Consider the following 16,170-nt stretch of genomic DNA (forward strand, 5'->3'; position numbering starts at 1 on the left):
CATCATTAAAGGTATCTCCTAGGTATTTACTAGATATTCACAGATGGCTTTTTTATCTCTTTGACAAGATTAATAAGGCATGATTATTCTTTTTTTCTATTACTGTCTAGCCTTTGGAAATGTGGAAAAAAAACACCATTGAAGTATTTTTTTTCTCAATGGCAAAAGGTATGAATTAAAGACCTTGTGTTAATATTACAGATGGATGCAGATGGGGAAAATAAAAAGCTGCGCACACGCTCCAAAGGAACCAAGGGTGAGTTAGCAAGCACTCTCCATGCCCCTGTGCCCAGATCACCATGAAATATCATAGTTCCTGTGCACAGTTCTTAATGTGCAATGAGAGACCCTGTAGCTTCCTTACGGCTGCTTTTTTAATCAAGCCAGGACACAGACTGCTGGCGTTAAGAGGCACAATGTTATTAGCTATGGTAAAAAGAAAAACCAAAATAAATCTACTGATGCTATTATCTTTGAGTTATTTTTCAAAGAAAATAAAGGCTACACTTTTTATTATTAAAAAAAAAAACCCTCAACCAATCAGCCAAAAACAAACAAACAAACAACCCCAAAATTATTTTCCACATTGAGTAAAGTTGACAACATTGAATGGATGCTTTAAAAATAGTATATCAAAACTTTGTCTCAGCCACCTGTGTTTTTATGTCTACTGCCATTAATTATCTATAAAACAGTTGTGTAAATGGCCCAGAAGTAAATTTTCTTTTATCAAAAGCTGCAGGTGTATGTGACAGAAGAGAATCTTGTGGGTTTTTTGAAGTGTTGGTACTCATGTTTCATTGGCAAAGTTATGACATAGTTGTATTTCCCAAATATTGCTCTTTTTTTGTAAGGAACAGATGGAAATGCAGTACTGAGAGATAAACAGGCCCTTAATGATCTCAACATCTGGAAAACATGATTGAGTAGCAGTACAGCCCTTCCAGGAAAATAACTTTTCATTTTAATTCATAACACTTTTTGTGACTCTTGATAACAAGTGAAAAATGCATATACTTAAAAATAAATGTCAAAGTTTTGCCTACCCTGTGAATATTTTTGCTTATGACTATTTTCAGAGGCACAAAGCACCCATCCTTCACTCTGACTTTAATGAGAATTGTGCATTCTCAGGATTGTGTAAAACAGACTACTTCTATTTGTTGTCACAACTCACTAATTTGAATTGTTAATGTTGTGCCTTCAGGTTCAAGTTATGGTCAGAATGAAAAATTAGAGTGGTTTGGCATTACTTCTCTATTTTCAAATGATCAAAAGGACAAAAAGTGCTAGACTTCACTCAGGGAAAGACAGAGGAAGAGCACTGAAGTACAACAGACTGACTGCAGATAAGGGCTAAATACAGACAAACCTTTACAAAAATCATAATCATTGTCATATCAAAACTTTGATGCAACCCTCAGTGGTGATCACTGATTTTAATATAAAATTCATACGTATTTCAAAAGTACCAAACAGAGAACTTGGAAAGTCTCTGAATGGGGAAGTTATTCACACCTCAGCATTAGGGCATGTCTCCTCTGTTGGTCAGGACTGTGAGTTAGAACAGTTTGGCTGGCACAGCAAAACTAGTTGCAGTTAACAGGGGTTTCATACCCTCTTACTCAAAAGACTAATAACACAATTTTAAAACTTAAGAACTTTTTTTCTCCATGTTTTATACGTGTGCACAAATTCTTATAGCAATCAATACATCAAGAACATTTTGCCCAGAAGTGGAAACAACAAAATTTGCCTCTGCAATATGAGCTGTCCTTAGAGACACCTGTTGGCCTTGTCAATATGCTGTATACTCTTGTGTAGGCAGGAATTTCTAAACACCAGTCTCTGCAACTCCCAGACTGGTTTTAAATACTGAAACATATGAGATTTTCAGCATCTCAATTTTCAGGAAAAACAAGGGATTTTGCTTTTAATTTAATTTTTTTTTTTTTTTTTTTTTTTTTTTGTTTTTGTTTTTGTTTTTTTTTTTTGGTTTTTTTTGTTCTTCCACTGAACATCCTACTCCAGGTTTCATGCATCCTAAAATAACTGTGAGAATTGCGTGTTCATTTAGTATTTGTCACTAGTAGCTACTATCCTGTGGTTAGCATGAAATAACCACCTGTGTTTTGATAGCCACTCCTCTGTCATTACACATAGGCAGGTGCAAGGCTGCAGAAAGCACAAGTCTGGAAGTGCAAACTAATTAATTCTTTCCTGCTTTTATTAACAGTTCAAGTGGACTCTATAGCTCAAGAGCTCAGGTAAGAACTTACATTGTTTATTTTTTCAGTTTTGTTTTCTTATTATATTGACGGATTTATATCACTGATACTCCTATAAAATAAAGAATCAAGCAAATGTATTTTGTAAAGCTTTAGCACAGATCTGAAAAAGGATAGTTTATGCGGATTCACTTCTTAGATATACAAAAAACTCAAGCAAAATGTAAGCAATAATTATGCAAGCATAATCAAAAGTAACTTGAAATGGGAAGGATTCTGATATGTTGCCTTTATCTGGTATATAGCCTGTATTAGGGCACAAAACAAAATACTATCTGGTGAATCTTCAGTCATCTTTTTGCTATAATTTGTATTATAGTATTTCAATATCTGAACATTATAAAATATGTTAATATATTTTATTAATACATAAATAATCCTAGATGGCTTTTATAAAACTGATAAAACTTACTCCTGTAAATTCTAACTGACCTAATGGCTCATTCTTCCTTAAGGATTTGTTGAGGTTTCATAGTTTATGGAAGGAGCAGGGAGTATTGTCAAACTTGCACAAAGAACATCAGTCCACCCAAAACCATAAACTACACAAGGATATTTCAGACTGCAAATACTCTGGTAAAATTTCAACATAACTACTTTAATCTACCAAATGCACCAAATTCTAATAGCTGATCCAAAAACTTTGATTAAACTCTGGAGAGACTGGCAGATTATTCTGTAACAAACCTTTAAGAAAGAAAATATTTTGAGGTACCTGCAAATTCCTAGAGTTATTAATCAAAATTACAATTCACTAAAGCTTCAGTGTAAATACTGAAAAAAAATTTTGCAGAAGGATCTTGAGAGTTTTTGCAAATTAACTTATTTTCCCTACAATCACTTTTCATCACATGTTACTGAGCTTCTTGCTTAGTCCCAGCAGGCATCCAAAATATGTGCTTGTGTGTTCATCCATCTAGGGAACAGAAACATCATCATGTGATTTATTTGATCAACAAAAAATGTCCAATCTATTAAAATGGGACGTGAAATATTTACAGGAAATTATTTGTAGTGAAGACATACAATATTTTAAGGTTTTGTTTTATAATAAAACTGAGGAAATTATAAGCTTCTTATAGTTACTCCACGAACAGAAGTGTAGGCTAACTTTTTGGATAAAATATTCATGGTGAGTCACTCATTCAGCTCTACTGTGAATCTCTCTTTTTTTTTTTTTTTTTTGTATAGTATCAGTTTCCTGAGATTTAGTGCTTCTCCTTTTTTTCCTCTGTGCATCACTAATTTATGCACCAGAAGGATGCATTAATCCGAAGAGGCAGCCATCCAAAAAAAGGATGTCCATGTGTTCCTAAGAGAAAAATGTTTGAAAAATAGAGGATGTGCAAGTTTCTGCAACATCAGGGAAGCTGTGATTTATGTATTATCAATTGCTATAGGTTTTCCCAAGCAGATTTATTTTTCCCTGTGAAATACGTGCTGTCTTGGGAACTACTGTGTAGCAGCTCCCTCTGCCAGAGATGTGGACTACCTCCATAAGGAAACATACATTGGTTTGAAACAGTGAGCTAAACACCACAGAAAAGCATTATCCAGTCCTTAACTTGGTATTTCTGATGTCTGCTGTACCGAATTCCATACTGGATATCTCCACAGTCAAGTGACTGGCATACAGGTCAGGTGACCTACTACTTGTTCTTGAAAAAGTAGAGAGAGAGAGGCAGGGACTGCTTTTTGGAAATGGAACGGCCGCACTGCCTTCCTGTTAGCCATACCCATATTATTGTGGGAAAACTATTGATCATTCCTCAAGAATTAAAAGACTGAAATTGTCTGTTGTGTTCCCTGGATACAGATATTGGAACCACTGTCTTTTCTGACCAAGGTTCTAAATGCTGTGTTGGCTGAGAAATTTAAATCCATGCTTAATTAATTTCCCCTTTTCCCCTGGCTTATCCTATCTGACAAAGCACTTTTGCACTCCTTATTGAGTTTCTGTTACGAAGTGCCTTGGGATACTTCTACATGAAAGACACTACATAAGCTTACATGCTCATTTTGTATTATTATTAATTTCATAACATTGATTGGTTCTAGAGCATTTGTTAGCCTTTTCTTATTCTGTAACTCGTGTTTCACAAAAGTAGAGAATAAAATAAATGAAAAGCAAGACAAAGAGTTTCAATCACCAATTAGATTCAATAAAGCATGAAAATTTCTCTCTTCTAAATTTCAGGCATTGAAATCTTGCTTCATAGAATTCAATGCCAAAAAAAAAATCTCATGATTTCAAGAAAGCCACGATTTTGCTAAGAAAGATGGCTAATATTGTTGCTTTCATCCATCTTCTCCTGAAAAATAGGACCACCTTTCTGAATAAAAAAGTATATTTTTAGAAAAATATTATCTTAAGAGACAAGCTGGGCTTTAGATTTTTTATTTTTCTTTGTAAAATAAGTAAAGATTCTGGTGCACTGGACTGACTTTTCAGAGAACAGACTTTTCTTCCAGGTATACCCGATTTATTTGTCAAACTTGCACTTATTTCATGTAACTATATGCCTCAAGGAATCCAAAATTTCAGTAAAATATAAATAATTTTCTTATACATGAACACTATTAACATATCTGTGTTATTAATTCAAATTTATTAGGGTTATTTTAACAATATTTACTGTATGTGCTGCAGTGTTGAAGCATAGTGTGCTAAACATAGTAAACCTTTCAAAACAACTGTTTCTCCTTGAAGTCTTGATCATCCGTTTAGTAGCAACATGATTTAATTTTTTATTTAGGAATTTACTGCTGTGGTGTTTTCATTGGTAGCTAAGCTGCCTTAAGAAAAGATGAATCTTTTTATCACAAAGTAAACATAACAGACCATGAGTGGTAGAGGCGAGTGCTGAAGCCAGGAGTTCTCTTTCCATACATTCAAGTTTGAATCTGACACCTTTTGGGCATGGAGGCTCTGTTGTATCCATCTTCTGTGAGAAGCAGAATGAAGAGGTCTTCTCTTAGGCAGCTTTGTCATGGACCACTGAAAGGACCAGGACCTTCAGCTGTGTTCAGGATTAGAATGGAAACCAAAGTAAAGTGAGGAATATTGGAGTGATGTATTCTCATTACTGTGTTTTATTTAACAGATGGGATACAGTACAATGAACCATCTGTAGGTTATGGAGTGGCATCTGGGTCAGTCCAAGGAAGAGCAAATTGGATTGATCCAAGCACAGGATTGCAAAAGAATAGATCAGTTTGGCTAAATCCATATCTGAATAGAAGGGGTACATTTTATGAGTTAGATAGAAGTGAAACCAAGTGTTTTGGGCTTCTGTCACTGATGATTAATGTAGAGTCCACAAGGTGTTTCAAATCATGAAGAACATTGCTGTTTGGTGGGAATAGTCACACTTCCCCTTACTTTCCACACTGTTGCATCATTTCTTCAAAAGTAAGGAAAATAACTTTTTGTATCTGGAACTCCTGTTTCAGGTGTTGCTAGACATTTTAGCTATTCAGAGAAGTTGAATTGTTCATACTGTGAATGTACAGAGTGATGAAGTTCTTGAATATTTTAGCAGAGAGAGGACTAAAAGAGCAGAGCAATGTGGATGTCTCTTTGTTAGAAGTAGTAACTGGGCAATTCAACCTTTTGCTGCTGTCTGTTGATAAGGAGGGTGAGAAACCAGCAAAGAAACCCTGCAAGTAATGGAACTGAAGCATCTCAGAAAGTCTGTGTTACCAAAATGCATTCCTTAACTTCACCTGTAATGTTTTAAGAGGCATGTTCATCTGTACATCTTGTTGTGCACAAGTATGTGACAACATGCCAAAAAACATGAAGTAGTTATTCCTTATTCCACATTGTTGAATATTTTCCTGGTTTCCTTTAAGAACTATTAAATTACATGTATGTAATTCTAATTGAGCTCTGTTTCAAACAGTAATAGGATGAAACTAGAGAGTTTGGTAGATAGAAGGGAATTTGGCCAGCCAGGAAGAGCTCATGGCATGAAAGAAAAGGCCTGTTCATGCCTAGCTGCATTTAGAAAGGAATGATTTGCAACTCTTTTTCTGAACTTCATAAAGTAAGCACATTTCATCTTAATAATCATAATATTTAAAATCTTAAAATCTTAATACTTCTTACTTAAGCAGTAAGAAGTATTTGTGTGAAAAGAAAGCAGTAGTATGGCAGATGACTGGAGAAGGAGGTGAAAGTGAGATGATGGAAGAAGTGAGCACATGAAGCAAAATCACACAAAAAGGCTCCAAGGTGTTCCTCAGTAAGAATTGAGATTATGGTTGATTTGTGTAGCTATCACCTTCACAGTGGTGTTATCCCATAGCACCGCTTAGAAATGAGACTGAGACTGAGAAATCTGTTTGTTCCTAGCTGGCATCTGGAAAAACTGTTAGGTTTGTCCTTTGGGCTTGGCTTCTGTTTCCACAGGACTTGGTCAGAGACTGATTTTCTGGAAACTGCTGTGGAAAAGCACATTTGACATAATCCTGAATAAGCACATTTGGAACAGAAACTGAGGTGGACTCTCGCATTTCCTGGTGTCTCATCTGTCTCCCACTGGCAGAGAGTGTGGGACCCTAGCAGTCCTTAATGCGCTTTGCTGAAACAAATTGTATCTCTGAATTCAGACAGACTTAGTAGTAAATGTTAAATGAAGATGGTCAATAATTATAGCTACTGCCAGACATGTCTGAGCTTCACAGAAAGTCTTTTTTTTTTGCATTTGAAGATTGGATGTTGACAGCACATCCTTCCAGCTCTCCTCCCAATGCTTCCCATGATGGTAACTGGCTGGGGCAGAGCTGTGCCACCTTGAAATTTAAATGTTTTTCCATAACATATTGGATTAAGCATTTCACTTGAGTCAAGGATCTGTATAATGCTGTTTCTATTGATAACTGATCTTCAATTAAACAATGGGCATCAACCTTAAGAGTAGCTATTCCCAAGATCTGTTAACAGAGTGAGTTAGAGTATCTGAGTTAGAGTATCTGCTGCTTGCTCTTTAGCTTGGAAAAGGAATTTCCTCCTTGCCCTAGCCATTGTAGAGATTGAAATGGTTATGGGGTGCTGAAAATATTAACCTCTGTCTCTTATTCCATGATTTCTGGTACAAGCAATCTGTCATGTTATTATGAATCATGATTTCTTAAATTCCCATTAAATCTTGTTCATTTACTGTTCTTTTCTTACAACATTGTTAGATTCCTAAAGAACTTTATCTGGTGGGCTAGACCTTACTCTCCTCAAAGACTCTGTTGAAATCTATGTTTTACGCTAAGGAAAAATGTTGTTTGTAGTTGATGTTTCATAAAAAACATTGAACAGTCAAACATAAACACTGAACAATCACTATGTGGTGTCATTTCCTGCAAGGCAAAGGTATATAGTCACAGTATATTGTCACAGTCAGAGTGACAAAGAATAGTCCTCTAATAGCCATCAAATTGTCAAATCTATAGAGCTGTAATCCCTTCTCTCCCTTCATTCTGCCTCTCCATCTCATTCCTTTCCCTCCTTTCCTTTTCTTACAGTTTGAATGAGTTGATGGACTTCGGGCATTTTGACGTTTTTATAGTACCAGATGCTTTCATAGCTCAGAACCAAGTTATTCTTTCAGTGCCATTAAACCAGTAACCAAGACCACAGTTAACCACAAACAAACACAGAAAGAAAGTCAAAATTCAAACATTTCCACTTCAAGTTTTCTTCTTTAAACATTCATGTAAGTGGGTTAAGGCTCACATAAAATGTTGGCAATTTGTATATAGAGAAGATCAGATTTGTTTTCACTTTTATTAAAGTGTCACTCTTTGAGTGTAAAGTAATAAGGTAATAAGAACAACCATTCTGTTTCAATAAATGATAACACAGTTCTGGGTGACCACTAGTAATGCCTTTTAACATTTTGCCGGTAACCTTGAGGTTTACAGTTCTTTGACTTAAATATTCAGTAAACTGTTCTGAATAACCACTAAGATGGTTGAAATAAGAACTGTACCTCATAGTTCCTTTGAGACAATTGTGCTTGGAGATGTTAATTATGATTAATAATTTGTTTAATTCTTGTTGATTTATGTACTTTGATCAGACCTTTTCTTCTACATACTGTGACATCTACCTTTTCTTCCTGGATTTTTTTAGAAATTTAGAGAAGTGTTTCATGCTCAGATTTCTATTTTAGCTTGCTTTAGTTGCTACTTAATGTGCATTTGTTTTATAGGTGACTTTTATAACTCTGTTTAACAACTGCATTAGATATATTTCCATCATATTAGGCCTCTTTTGATGTCTACTAGGTTGATTTCTAGCCAAAATCCACAATCTTAGTGTCTCTTTTTGTTATCACGTTTGATTGTGGTTTTACAATTTTTTTACTTAAAGCCTCCATTTAATATTAAAAAGGGTAAGGTTTTTTATAATATATGTCAAATCCACATCACTTTATTGTGGCTGCTAGATTGAGATAGTTATTTTCAGTTTTTTTCTACCTGAGAGCTAGTTGTATCTTAGAATATTCCTTGTCTTGGACTCAAATTTTAATCTTATTTAATATATTACACGAGTCGTTGTCTTCCCTATCACAACTTCTGTGCTTATCAGCACATAGTAAATGTTATCCTCCCAAACCCACACAGAAATTCAGGGTTGCATATGCCTTCATGCCTTCTGCTGCACGACAGAATGCATCAGAACATTACAGCCCCAAATGTTCCTTTCCTCTTATGGCAGATCTTTTCCCTGTAGATGACCACAAGCCATACAGAGATGGAAACACACACCCGTAACTTCTGTCTCACATATATCAATCATGAGTTAAATATTATGGCTAGCTGAATTGCTGCCTCTGACTGATGTCAAGGGTTGATTCAGCCAAGCAAAAGTGAGGAGAAACAGACTGTGTACAGCCTGGAGATAGCAAGGAAAGGGAAAGAATGCAGCCATGGGACCTCCTGCTGCATTAAAGGGAGGTGCTGGCTGCTGACAATGACGTGCTTAGAGTCCCATTCTCTGTTGGCAAAAAAAAACCACCCACAAAGCTGATCTTCTTTGCTTCTTCTTTAACCAGACTGTAGCTACCAATATGCTTTTTATTTAAGCATTTATTGGCACTTGCAGGCTGACTACTCATGTGCAAGGCTTTCTGGATGCAAAGGTTGTGTGGATGATCTGTAGATTTGCCTAGAAACTTAATCCATTCTAAGCCAAATTCTTGGCCTGGGTCCCACTGGAATTTATTGACCTACTAAACCTGGACAGATTGAGTGAGTAAATGAAAAAGAGGCTAGGGAGACTGGATTTGGCCCAGATCTTGGACATTCATTCATTTTACTGAATTTAAGAACTCGAACTCCACAGAATAAAAACTAAATTTTCTATAAACTAGCTCTTACTAAAAATAACTTACCTGATAGAAAAGAGCCCAACCATACAACTTAAACCATGTTGAGTTCTTGATTTATGGAATGGCAGTCTGACGAAGTCATCCATTTCACTGACATAGTATTTCAAATTGAGGGTTTATATGTAATATTTTTCCTATGATCTGAATATCCTTATGATCATACAAGCTTGCTAACTGCAAACAAGAAAATCAAAGAAGTTAAATCTCTGTCGTCTTCCTCCGAGTTGCCTTTCCTTAGTGGAGAATCCTAACAAAATAATAAAATAGAGTTTAATAATAATAATAATAATAAAAATAATATATATATATTTAAAAATAAAAATAAAAAGCCATTTCATGAACCTTTTGCAGCCTGAAATTTTTGTCCACAGAAGCATTAGCTTGAGGCATGGGTAAATTGCACCATAACTACATGTCTTTTTCCTATGTTATTGCTGACTTACTATTGCTCCACTCTTTTTACATGCTTCTTTGCATTTGCTCGATCATTTCACAGCCCAGTTGTTCTTTTTGGTCAGGTGGCCTGTAACATTCAGTTTACTGCCTGAAACATCTCCAAGCTCGGAACATAATGACTCAACACCATTACCCATTTCTCCCCAGCCTCTTCTTACGGGGTCTAATAAATCCTCTTTTACCAACAAGGGTATGACAGTTCCTTCACTTTTCTTATATGTCTTTTTAAAATAAAATATGTCTTTTAATATCTTACTCCAGCCAGCTTTCAGTTATGAAACCATATTTTCTCCACATTATGATCTGTCCAGTTCTGCTCCTCTTTTTTTTTCTAGCTAAACTTTCCATTAGTGTATATAGAAGACACTTAATAGTCCCAAGTTACTGATCTTGCTTTTCTCTATATTAGTGCTCATAAATATAAATTTCCCTTTTATCTTTTCCCCATCTATATCTCATGCCCATTCCTTTCATCTTGGTCCAGCCCTTGACTGAACTTCTCACAACTCTGGCATTTTAGAGAAAAGAGCACTCCCATAGTTGCAGAAGGTCCTTTAATCCTGTAATGGTTGTTACAGGGCACAGGCACTGCCTCTGTCCCTTTCACAGATACAACTTGTAAGCCAAGTGTGTGATTTACAAAAAGATTACATGATTTTTTTTGTATTGTGTGTGCTGTTTAAAAATGAGGATCAGGCAGATTTTCTTTAACATTGGAGTAAGTCCTCCAAGTTCTAAACTTCATTGCAACCAATTCTCTCTGTCCAAATGAAGAACAAATTTTTAACACATTTTATTGGTTTGTATTGTTACCATTTTAATGCTTTAAAATGCTGATGGAAGAAAATAGTTTTTACCTGATGAATTCTTTCACAAATGTATTTTTGAAGAATTTCCAGCTGGAATACTTTTGCAGATTTTTCTCTTCTCCTAGTCTGAATCAGTAAAATAGAATACACTCAAAATGTTATAAAATATCACAATGTTATATATTATTATTATACAATTTTATAAATTATCTGAAATAATCAGGTAGCTTGGTTAATTCTATGAAATAGAAGAAACCATTAATGCCAATAACTCTGGCTCCAGATGAGCAGCTGGGGCAAATACATGTTTAACTTCTTGTCAGTGATGAGAACTCAGTGGTCTTTTCCAGGACTAGCCTTCAAAATTTCATGTGTAAAATCCCATATCAGAGTTAACAAATTTCCTCCTTTAATATTTTCACATAAAGCCATAAGCTTTTATTTGCATCATGTTTGGATATTTTTAACAATTGTAAAAATTATTTAAATAGCTAGAAAGAAAACACTTGTTTTCTAATTTAACTTGGTCTTAGATTGCTAATGAATTTTAGCCCAAACCTTGATGTCAGTTTTCTCAGCTGCCAGTCACAGTCTTACTCCTTAAAGTTCTTCAGCTGTCCGATGTGTGGCCACCTATTACTTGCAAATCAAACAGTTGTTTCTGGACATTTGCAATTTTCCATCACCTGACAGTTCTGAAATCTAACTTTTACTTATTTTAAGTAGATAGAATGGTGATTTCTTTTATCCTTTGCTCTAGCATATTCCACTATTCAGGGATAAATTCATGGACTTACAAAACCTCTGTAATCATAGTTTCATATCCTGTTAAGTAGAAAGATGTTTGGAATTTGAAAATTCATTGCAGGATGGAACATCAGGATACAGTGCAGTGGAAATCCTAACATAAATTAACATCTTTATTAATCCATACAGCAGACAAAAGAGGAAGTACTGAAAAAACAAATCCTTGAGATTGGGAGTTGAAGGGTACATAAATGGGTTGAAGTCATTACAGCCTTTTCTTAACTGGCATTCTCACTAATAAAAAACATCTCATCAAGTATCTTTCTTAAAAAATATAAAAGAGCCGTGTCAAGAAATACATCATTATCACACAAGTAATTTTCTTATATGCTTTGAGAGAATTTTCTTCATTTTGAATCCAGCAAATACATGGACTTTTGAGTAGGATAGAGTAATCAAAATTACTGTTTATCTGTCATTTTTTGCAAGTGTCTATAAGCCTCATATATTTTATATTTTAGTATCCATGATCGAAAGTGATGTATTTTTCTTTCATTCTTTTAGATAACATTCAAATATATATATTTTTAAAATATAGATTTATATTTATATGTTTATATATATATATATAAGTTGTGACTAATATATGTGTCTTAAAGTCACTTGTATCTAGTTTTCTGAAGCTAGGATTTAATTTTGCATACAGTTAGATTTTGCGAATTCTTTCATATTCAGTAATTTCATAGCATTGAAAACACCACCCTAGGCCTCGGGTGTGGAAAAATTCTTGCAGGCCTGACTGGTGCTGTGGATTTTCAAACCCTCTGTGGAGACTCCGACTTGTTGAAACTGTTAATAGCATCTTTCTGTCTGTTATCCTGTAAGGAGCAACCTGAGCTGGCAACACTTTCACTCTCACTGAGACACGAGATTTACATACATTCTTCACTAACGGTGAGAGTTAACGAAGAAAGTGGAACATAAATGTGTTTTAACCTGATGACAAACCACTGAGTCATAGTAACACTCCGCCTTCCTTCCCAACCTCTGTTGTCCATCTGAAGTTATTGTAATTAGCAACACTTGTTTGGAATTTCCAGTGCAGCGATGAGACTACCAGCACTGTTTTTTGAACTCTGGCATAACATTATTTTCACTGCTCTACCTTAAATGCTAGGAAGCCTTTGAGCTAAAGAAATAGATGGAATCCAGTTCATCTGTGTTTTAGAGAACAAACTGATATAAAAGAGAGACTAAGATGGGATATGTTCAAAATTTATGGTCCTCTTAGATACTTCTGATTCTTAAAATTCTTAGAGGCAACCCCAGCCACGACAGACATGTATGTTACTGCTTCATCTCTGAGAGGCAAGTGTCCCTGAATTTTTAAATACCAATTCTTCCCTCCTGTAAGGAAAGTGTAGTATTTGACTACATTGTCTTATGGCATCTGAAAGTTTAGGAAAAAAATAAACCTAATCAATGTCTAAAGCATCTGGCAATATCTTTAACTACAACAGGATTAAGGAGTAGTTAGACTAACCTTTTCTGTGTAAATACTAGTGTGAAGTTAAATGCTTCTAGACATCAGAAGATGCTGTCTTCTTTAATTGCAGTTCAATAGTTAAGCAAACAGTCAAAATCCAATTCATGTTACAAATTTAAAATAATTTTCTCCATGACTAAAAAGTTCCACTAAGTTTTGTTGCACAAACTCACATAAGGTATATGATCCTTACATAACAGTAGAAAATAAATGTAAGTGCCTTGATATTTAAAGGCAATTATTTTCTCTCTTGAATCTAAGAAGTGTATGTGATGTGTTCTGGTCTCACTATTTTACGTGGCATCCATTACAAGCATTATTAAACACCAGTTTTCAGGTTGAATGTACCCCTAGTTTTACCCACTATGGCAATTCTTTGCTCTGTTTTCATGCTTTGCCAATTTGCAGGCTACTATGAGTAAGAAAAAATCCTCAGAGGTCTGTAAGTCTTGCCAGCAGATTAACTACAACAAATCCTTACTGGATACAATGTGGTTAAAGGTCGGGTTGAAGGCTTGACAAACACATCACTTAGATGAACCAATTGCAAAAAAACCCTCCCAAAACAACAAAACAAAGAAAAAACAAACAAAATATCAACCAGCCAAACAAACACAACAACAAAACATCCCCAAGCATGACCAGCTTTTAAGAAAAGTATTATATATTTGGGACTGATTAAAACCTTTATCTTTCTTCTGAGACATTGTTTTGTGGTGGGGATGCAAATGACAGTACTGCCTGTGTACTACCAGTGTCTGCAAGATGTGATCTGGAAAGAAATAAAGGAAAAAGAAAGACCCAATAATTTTCCCCAAAATATATTTAGGTATGAAACATCTATGAAATATTTATCTTGGGGTTTTTTTTCAGTATATGCAGCCAGGTCCTAGGTGTCTTAGATTTTAACCTCTTGACTCACACTATGAAAACTGACACAAGACTGGTCTTGGTAATGGGATCATTCAGTAAAAAAAGATATAATAAGAACTTTGCTCCTTCTAGATAATACAAACGTGATTTGTTATCCATAAAATTTAAGCACAATGAAACTGCGGAAAAAATTCCCAACTATGTATTGGCTGTGGGCTCATAACAAAAAGAGCTTCTCCTGTTTTATGAGCCTTGGATTACCAAATAACCTTGACAGCTGAATCAGTGTTCCATGACAACAAACAGGTCATTGATAAATAGCAACAAAACTATTAGATGTTGAATTTAAGAGATGAGTAATAGAGAAGCTAAATTATAGGTTTACCACTTGACAAAATACAGCTTGACAAATCAGTGATAACCTACATGTGTGTCTATGTATGAATGTGCACAGGGAAAAGAGAGAAATAGAAACTTTTAAAGACAAAGGTAAAATCAGCATGACATGAATGTTACAAAGGCATAAATATATTCTTTTAACAGTACTAAAATTCCTGTTTCCCATTATCAAATCCTTTACAAATCATATGTACTTGAAAATGCAGCCATTTGTGAATTTTTATGGTTTTGTTTAAATTTTTCATTTTAAGCAGTGTATGAAAAGGGGAGGAATTTCTGATATGTGATCTTTAAACTTTAAACTTTTTCCTGCAAAATAATAGATTCCAATCAAAGCTCAAAACCAGCAGTTTAAAGGACAATCAGCAAAAGCAAGGCCTGAAAAATCTCTTCCTGGGGAATGGAGAGCAATTTGAACTTCCTAAGAAATAAATGACAACTATGTTTGTCAACTTCCTGTAATCAGAATGGTTTGGGGAATGACTTTACTAAAAGTTGAATCTTATGTATTTTTAAGAAATGATGGGACCAATAGAGGAAATCTGGACTGGCGGCTGCTCATGTACAGAAAAAGATAAAATAAAGACAAGGGAATGCATCAGTCTTTGACAGAGGAGAAATTTCCCCATATGACCAGTGTACTCCTGGGAAGATCTGTGGGCTGCCTTTGAAGCAGCAGCTTTTGCTTTACTGCTGTAAGCTGTGGAGGCTCTGTTAGGTGGGATCCTTGTGCTCTCACTTCCCAGAGCAGATCTGCAGGTGTGGCAGCAGTGCTCCCACACTGGTATAGACCATGGTCTGCTGACATCTGAGCTTGACTCTCTTTTCTGGTTGTGGTGAAAAACCAATGTGTTGAATAAGTGTTATGCCAGTCCACAGTGTAGAACCTGTAATGTTATGTTGCTAGAAAAAGATTGTACTCAGTGAGCAAGAATACAGCAACAAATTTACTGTATTATCACATTTTCCCTTAACTTGAGGTTAGTCAAAACTTGACAATACTCAGACAAATTACAGGATTAAGGCTGAAGAAACAGATGAAGTTCTGTGACCTGTGTTGCACAGGAGGGTCCAATTGGATCTCCTGTTCCAAAAAACCTGTTAATTGTTCTGGTGTAAGAAACAGCTATAGTTTTGTCAAAGGGGAATTAACACTGGAAATTCATCATATCCTAAACACTTTCACAGTATCAACTGGAGGGTAACTTGAACAATAAATGAGAAGCACACAAAGTAAACCTACTGTAGGTTTTGGGTTTTAAAAAAATTGTGTATGAAGGGATTTCAAATTTTTTGTTATTTATTCAGTTTTCCTGGAACAACATGACTGGTATGAGCTGCCATTCACAGATATGAACTAAGTAACTGTATTTCCCTAGAAAAAAATGCATGTTTTTTGACACTGCATCCATCTCTGATATCTGTTATATGGGCATTATTTCCAGTGGTACACTGATACTACTGTGATTCTGACCTTTATTATGATATTCATGTTATCCTCTATTCATAAAGAGAGAAATAACACAGAAGCCATATTTCATTCAACTACAGCATAGGCTTACCATCCCATATTCCTGGATTCCAGATGCCCATAGCATTTTGCCCTTCAGAAGATCAAGAATATCCAGTGTTTGAGATGTATATGACGGAATTTTAACATT

General features: G+C 35.2%; 1 protein-coding gene across 1 annotated transcript in view; it reads left to right on the forward strand.

Annotated features, from left to right (window-relative positions):
* The first annotated feature begins 206 nt into the window (after positions 1 to 206).
* ST18 (ST18 C2H2C-type zinc finger transcription factor) overlaps positions 207 to 16,170 on the forward strand; it is a 71,547-nt gene continuing 55,583 nt past the window's right edge. Inside the window, exons 1-2 of the mRNA XM_063394267.1 lie at positions 207 to 256; positions 2,237 to 2,267. The gene's annotated coding sequence lies outside the window, so the exon portion shown is untranslated. The remainder of the gene's footprint in view (positions 257 to 2,236; positions 2,268 to 16,170) is intronic.

This window comes from Prinia subflava, chromosome 1 (genome assembly GCF_021018805.1).
Source record: "Prinia subflava isolate CZ2003 ecotype Zambia chromosome 1, Cam_Psub_1.2, whole genome shotgun sequence".
NCBI lineage: Eukaryota > Metazoa > Chordata > Aves > Passeriformes > Cisticolidae > Prinia > Prinia subflava.